Genomic DNA, 7,761 nt, shown 5'->3' with positions numbered 1-7,761 from the left:
TATAGATGGTATTCTCAAGATTACCATTAAGAAAGGCAGTTTTCACGTCCATTTGCCATATCTTATAATCATAAAATGTGGGTATGGACAGGAGTATCCTGATAGACTTTATTCTCAGAAAAAGAGACAATAACCTTGTTCAATAAAGCAAGAAACCAAGATTAAATTCCTCTTGATATGAGAAACTACGAAAACATTATCCAGTAACAGATAATGTTTCTTGTCCAAAAATAACTTCAGCTTACCTACAATAACCGCTGAAACAACCTCACCAGTGTCGACTCTAAGAGTCATCTCTCTTTATGTCAACGTTTTCCATGAACAGAATCATTGGTAAAAGAAACTGACATGATTGCTAGCACCCAAATCTAGGATTCGGGCAGAATCATCATTCTCTACCAAATACGTCTCCAAGACCAATAAATCAGATTTACTATCTTCAGACATCCTCCTCTTTTGGAGAGTAGTGGAATCTATATCAGAACCTACATAAGCTCCAAGTGCATGTTTAAGAACACTTCTCGTCCATGAACATCAACAGAGTTAGCAACAATTGCTTCCTCTTCCTTCAGTTTAAATGAGGAACTGACACTACTGGTTTGTCATCCATCCCTCTGTGCTCGAAATGTAAGAACTGACGTTCAAAAAATTCTTGCAACGAGTCCATGATCTCGTGTGCAATGACCATGTTGTCAACCCTTTTTGCCAAAACATCAGGTATGTTAGCCAAAATGTAAAGTCAAGCTAAAGAATTAGCCTTCATCCACACCTCATATGCATTACGAACAGTTCGCGGTGCATCAAGGGTTGGGACTTGAGGACATTCCTTAACCATGAAAAATTTGAGGTCGTTTGCCACAAGCTACGTTTTACAAGACTTTTTCCATTGTATGTAATTGGTCAAACTAAAGGCATTAAACAAAAATACAAACAAGTTGCTGAAAACAAAAAACACATTGACCTACGTTAAATTCTAAGCAAATACTCGTTGAAAAACAAACAACATTCAATAAGGTTTAGCAAAACTAACATGAACCTTGTGTGACATTTAGTTTCGCAATGACACTTCAAAGGTTTAGGATAAAAGCCACCGAAGGGAGGTCAATTATCCCTCCTCTGAATTGAAAAATTCTCAACCAGCCATTAATACCAGAACAACTCTTGCTCCTATAACGACTAGCCATCATTGATTTGGTCAAGAGATCATTAACTTACTTAACAATCTCTCGTAAGTGTGATCCGTCATTTTAGGCCCTAAAGATCCACCCCAAGTGGCCAATCCGAAGGGAAAAAATCCAATTGAGGCAAAACCTATGCGACCCTATCCATTTATGGAGTTCACCTAGATCTTGACCAACTACACAAAACCCATCCGAAGGGGGACATATCTGCGCCACAAGGGAGTATAGAATGATCTCACAGTGTGAACCAATGACAGAGACCTTAGGACAAGTTGACACACACCCTTCACTCACTTACTATAAATACTCTCTCCGTCCATCTTGATATTGACTCATGCAAACACCATCCGATGGGAGATGCTCCCAGGGCACCACGAGGCCAAGCATGAATCTCATAGTGTGAACATTCAGGGAGAAACGTGAGTGGAATCATTGACATATCATATACATCTCTTTCTCCTACTGAGTATTTTATAACCTAGGGTTTAGTTTACTTAGAAAAAACACGGCTAAGAATTTTAACTAAGTGACTTTTTAGGTTTGCCCAAGAGTAACTTTTACCTTGGATAGTTGAAACAACTTTTAATCATTATCCATTGAACTCTTTAACAGAGTCTTTGACCAACTGTCGCATGCTTGCAAAAAATCTATCTAATTCACCTATTCAGGTAGGTTCTCAGGTAGGGGTGTTCCATTTCCATCAGTTTAAGAACCTCAGCCTAGAAAGAACCTGCCTTAGACAAAAGGTCCCTTATAGATAGATTTAAATAATTTTAATCTTTTAGGCCAATCAATTTAATCCTATTAAACCGATTTAAAAAAGATTAAATTAGGTTACGAATCCATTAGAACCTTGAACTTAGGTCTATCTCAACACAATTTTAAAACCCTTTTAAAACATGAGTTCACCCTCAGTCCACATGCAACTCTTTTTTATTGATTTTAGTTCTAATTTCCTTTATAACACTTATAACAGAAACAACCAAAACCAACCACAATGCAAAGCTAAGCACCTGAAAGGCATTTATAACATTTATAAATAGCCCAAGTGTCATGCTCAATGCATCGTTCATTCATTGCTACCGTTTTGTATAACACTTATACAAACAAGCAACGAACCAAGCAAAAACATGCTTCCATACAACCTTATGCTATAACGCTTATAATATAAAGATGATGCATGAATATGCTTACTACATGCAAAAATATAACTCTTATATTTCATGATGCATGCGCATGCTTTCACGTAATTTCTTCATGCTAGATTATAACACTTATAATATATGATACATGAATAATTGCACAACCTAAGGTGGGTTTCAAATCTATATGTCAAACACTTTTCCATATAAACACCATACATCACATGTATAATAAACAAAAGTTGATGAACCGGGTAAAATTACCTCATATCCTAAAAAAAAATAAGCCAACTATTATAAAACAAAGGAGTCTCTGGTTCATTCAGGCGAACCGGGTCTTGAACCGTCCAGGCAAAGCAACATGTCTCCACTGATCGTGCACCAAAAACCCTGCGATCATCTACACGAAAGAACAAATGCTTTGCTCAATCGTTTACCTATGGTTCCAGAGCTAAACGATCGTGTACCTTTTACTATGCGATGAAGCTCAAGGTACACGATCGTCTAGTGTGCCACACACAATGCAAACCTTATACGATCATCTAAACGACAACGATATGGTGAGGCACGATCATCTAAACGATTGCTGAGCAAGCGCCTTCGTATCGTATACCGCGCGATCATGTAGTCAGTAACTATACGATGAGCATTCTAACTACACGATCGTTTAGCGCGCGCCTTCTTCTAAATGATAAGCATCAAAAGGTCTCACTACGATCATCTACCTCCAGCATCTATGCGATCAGGCAATCAATGCTACGAGATAGAGTAAACGATTTACCCCATCGTTTAGCCGATCGTTTAGTAAATACTACACGATCGTATAGAAAAATCTTCACGATTGTTTAGTTAAATCCCAACGATTTTTTACCTGAGGCTACATAACACGACCAACCCTTGATCTTCTTCTTCGTTGAGAACCACATTTCCATGCTTTAAAACTTCATCATGAATGACTCGACTAACTCAAACACTTTGAATTACAGACTCGATTGCATGTTAATTATGCCCAAAAACACAAGGGCCCTTACAAATTAACACTTTGTAATTTAAAGAAAGCTTTAAATAAAGGCAATTAAACTTGTAAACATCCATCAATGCCATCTACAAATGCATTTAATAATTAAACGCAATGCAGAAAACCACCACGACTATAAAAGAAGTTCAAAACAGAAGTGAAATTTGGAATATCAGAACAACCAGGCTCTGACACCAATTGAAAGAAATCGGACATGAGGTTCCATGAGTAGTGGAAGGAATGTTCCAAATTTCAATCGTATATAAACAACACAATTACAATCACAAATGGAAACAACAGGCTATGCGCAAATCAGAAATTACAACGTGCTTTACTACACGATCAAGGGAAGAATTCACATACCTTTGAAGACTCATCTTCAAGACCCCTTGATCACAAACGCTCGATCAACCCGCAAGACTGCAACACTTAAACGTTCGTACACCACAATCACTACACTGCACGATCACAGCGAACTAGAACAAAGCGATCACTAAGGTCACGAACACAAGGAATGCAACGAACAGTCTCCACAGAACCTCGACAGTGTCCAGTTGAGTATGACACCACTAAAAGGTTACCTTAGTATTCTCAATGTAAGAATATAGAAGTGTGGGCTCTGTGTGGACTTGGTTAGAGGAAGAGACTGGAGGAGAACAATCATGTAAACGATTGAGTAAGTGGAAGATAGCAGATGTCTATCGTATAGACGATGCCCCATCGTTTAATAAAAGCTATGCAATCATCTAACTAAAGCTATACAATCGTTTAGCTCATCGACCTACTGAGTGTCTATCGTATAGAAACACTCCATGATCGTCTAGTCCCTCCAAGTTATTATTTAGTAAATCATATTTACTTGACAACCTTTCCGTGAGTAATTTTCGAGAATGGAATTCTCAATTCAACAACATTTTGCATATCTTACTAAATTTAGAAAAACATTTTTTCTTTTATCTCATGGTTACCATGAAACCACCAATAACCTTCCACTCAATTGGTTATTGGAGAAAAAGAGATAATTATCCAATAATTAACATTATTATAAATATAAATTATAACCAACTTACCATACTATATTTATAACCTACAGTTTTAATATTTCATCTCACGAAATATATAAACCATAGCTCTTTTTCTATTCCATCGTACTGAATGTAAATCTCATTTACATTAATTCTCCACTAGATGTATCTCATACATCATACCGATCATATCATATATAACCAAATTACCTTTTGTCAATTTGAACATTTCAAATAAACACCAAGAACTGATCTTCAACTTGAATCCATTGAGCTACCAAGGGGACCTTATTGACCTGTAGCTTGAAACTCCAACGGTACATGAATAACTGACTAAACTCTTTAGTTACGGGATCCACCATTCGTTATCTACCAGACACTCTACTAAAGACCGAAAACTAAACTCTCCTTACTATAGATATATTATGTGTCCATCTTAACCAATCAACAATGCGATAACCCTACACAGTTCGCTCGTAAGTACAGCTCGGCCAATATACATTACGCCCCTATAGTTACATCTAACTCTATATGTACCACTAATCTCTCTAATGAACATAAGTCATAGTACTACTATAACTGAGTCCTTTCTTCCAAAAAGAAGCTATGGCCACTATGTTTAAGTCTTGGAATCAGCCCTTAAGGGAGCAATCTATCTACTTACCCCTGCTTCGGGGAAGGAGTGAATTCCATCTTGTGTAATTGAGTTCCCAGCTCCCAAATCAGACAAGTCCCCAAAAAGGTAGGCATGTTGAGTTGACAATCTGGCCACTCTCACCTATACTAATTAAAGGACCGCCCTCAAAGGCAGAAGTGCCCAAAACACTCAGGATTGAAGTCATGTCACCTATGGTCGTTTAGGTGAGATGTAAGTCTCTATTATCAAAGACGTTATACACAGAAACTAGTCATCTCGTGATCTGGTCTTATACAAACTCTTTGTATAGGACACTCCCGCTTGCATGTCTCCACGTGAATGGTTAAGGTCTACCATATGTAATAGTTTACAACACTTGCAAACCTCTACAAAGCGAGCTGTATCCGTAGTGTCACCAGGATCAGGTATCCCACCTTAATCCTTATACTACAGACCTATTTAGGTTATCACTTAAGGCATGATCCACTTGTATATCTCATATACATGCTTAAGTTTACATATAATAAACATGGAGCTTTGTTTATTGGATATGAGTAAAAGCCAGAATGAAATAACTCTTATTTTATTCATAACAATGTGTATATTACAAACAATGAGACTCTGAGAGAATTAGGACACCAATCCCAACAATCTTCCACTTGTCGTAATGCCTCGGAAGACTAATGTACAATACATGAGAAAAACATGTATTGTAATGACCCGACCTTTTGAGTACTCTGATAAGGGTCGTTACTCATAATTACATACTTACATTCAAAACATTTTGACCATTAAGGAAAATAAATTTCATTAAAATAATAAATACAGTTTTCCAAAATAAATAACAAATAAGTAAAACCTTTTTTCGGGGCCCCCAAAATAATGAAAAAAAAAAACTTAAACAAATAAAATTTTGACCAACATTGAGTTTCAAATCAAAACTTTTAAATAACTTGAAAATGTAAATTGAGCGGAAGCGATTTACATGTCCCATATGGCACGATCACAGGTCTCTCTCGTCACCCGCCAGTCCGTTCCTATCATTACCTGAAAAACATAAATTAAGAAAGGTTGAGTATAAAATACTCAGTAAGTGATCCCATTACCGGGATCAAGCTATGCATCCATGAGCAAAGAAAGATTGCCCATGGCTCATACATCTACATCGACTTTTTGATGATGAAAGGAAAACCAAAAGACGTACTATCTTGCCTTGAAACGCATGTCTAGCAGCCCGTAGGCACACCATCAAACATGATAATAACATGAATGTGAACCCATTGACCCACGCATGTCTAGAAGCCTGTAGGCACACTGTCAAACATAATAATAACATGAACATGAACCAATCGACTCACGCATGTCTAGTGGCCCGTAGGCACACCATCAAACATGATAATAACATGAACATTAACTTGTCGGTTCACGCATGTTTAGCGGCCCGTAGGCACATCGTCAAAACATGAAACATGAAAATAAAAGTAACATGAACGTAAACCTGTCGACTCACGCATGTCTAGTGGCCCATAGGAACACCGTCAAACATGATAATAACATGAACGTTAACCTGTCGGTTCACGCATGTCTAGCGGCCCGTAGGCACACCGTCAAACATAATAATAACATGTGTCAAGGCGAGATAATAAACCGCTCTACTGGTCTATTCATGCATCATATACATAATATCAGTACTGATTTGAAATTTTAACATGCTCATAATACTTGTAACTACCATGCAACTAGAAAAACATAATGTCAAACAAAATCATGCTCTAGAAGTAACTTGATAGGTCTAATCTAGGTCACCTGGCACGAAGGCACTGGTAATAGTATCACTTACCACAACTTGGTAAAAAAACACAAAACAAAATCTCCTTAGAACTTCTTTAGCACACTTGAATGAACCTAGAGTTGTGGCTTGGTCCAAGACAAATTCCAATACTCGATTTAATTAGCCAATCTGATCAAGAATTAAATCCACAATCAATAACTTAATTTTTCCATTATTATTCTCAATCCAAAAGAATAACCAACCAACAAATTACCCAAAACTTACCGATCTTTACCAATTTTCTGCAAAACAAAATGGTTTCTAGTTTGATGGTCAATTCCTCAAAACTTCCAATTCTTGAATGTAAGTTTCACACCAAAGATAGATTACTAATTTAACCCAAAATCAAATGGGTGAATTTCACTTCCCAAATTATAAGGAAAATAAGTCTTACCAAGGTTTTTCTCAAGATTCCGGCAAAGATTGGGCAAGTCGCGGCTGATGGCGCGTCGGCTCGTGGATACTATACATAGGCAGTGGGTGTTGCCGTCAGATGGCATAAATTAGGCTAGCGGCTGGTAGCGAGGGTCTTGCATGAGGAGGATTTCCGAGAGTGAGAGAGAAGGAGAATTTCTAGTTTTACAGATTTTATTTAGCAGCAATTACAAACAAACCATAGCTTCAAATAACGATCCAACCGTTCAAAATAAAACTATATATGTCTCGAACAGTCTGATCAAATTTGAGCACGATCCAACGGTTCAAACTTCAGAAATTGACAATTTTATAGAAGCTGTCGCTGAAAAATCAAATTGTTTTCTCCCCAATTTTTGACCACTTTTCACTCTCATTTGATTTCGAAAAAAAAATCTCAATTCTTTTTTTTTTTTCAATTTTGAAAAGATAAATGAAATATTTTGTCACAATATCTCCAAAATCTTCAAAGATTTTATTAAATTTATAAATCAATTAACTTTTCAAATGATC

The sequence above is a fragment of the Benincasa hispida genome, chromosome 7, assembly GCF_027475165.1.
Source record: "Benincasa hispida cultivar pf3 chromosome 7, pf3_genome.v1.1, whole genome shotgun sequence".
In the NCBI taxonomy this organism is placed as follows: domain Eukaryota; kingdom Viridiplantae; phylum Streptophyta; class Magnoliopsida; order Cucurbitales; family Cucurbitaceae; genus Benincasa; species Benincasa hispida.
This window is presented reverse-complemented; position numbering follows the sequence as displayed.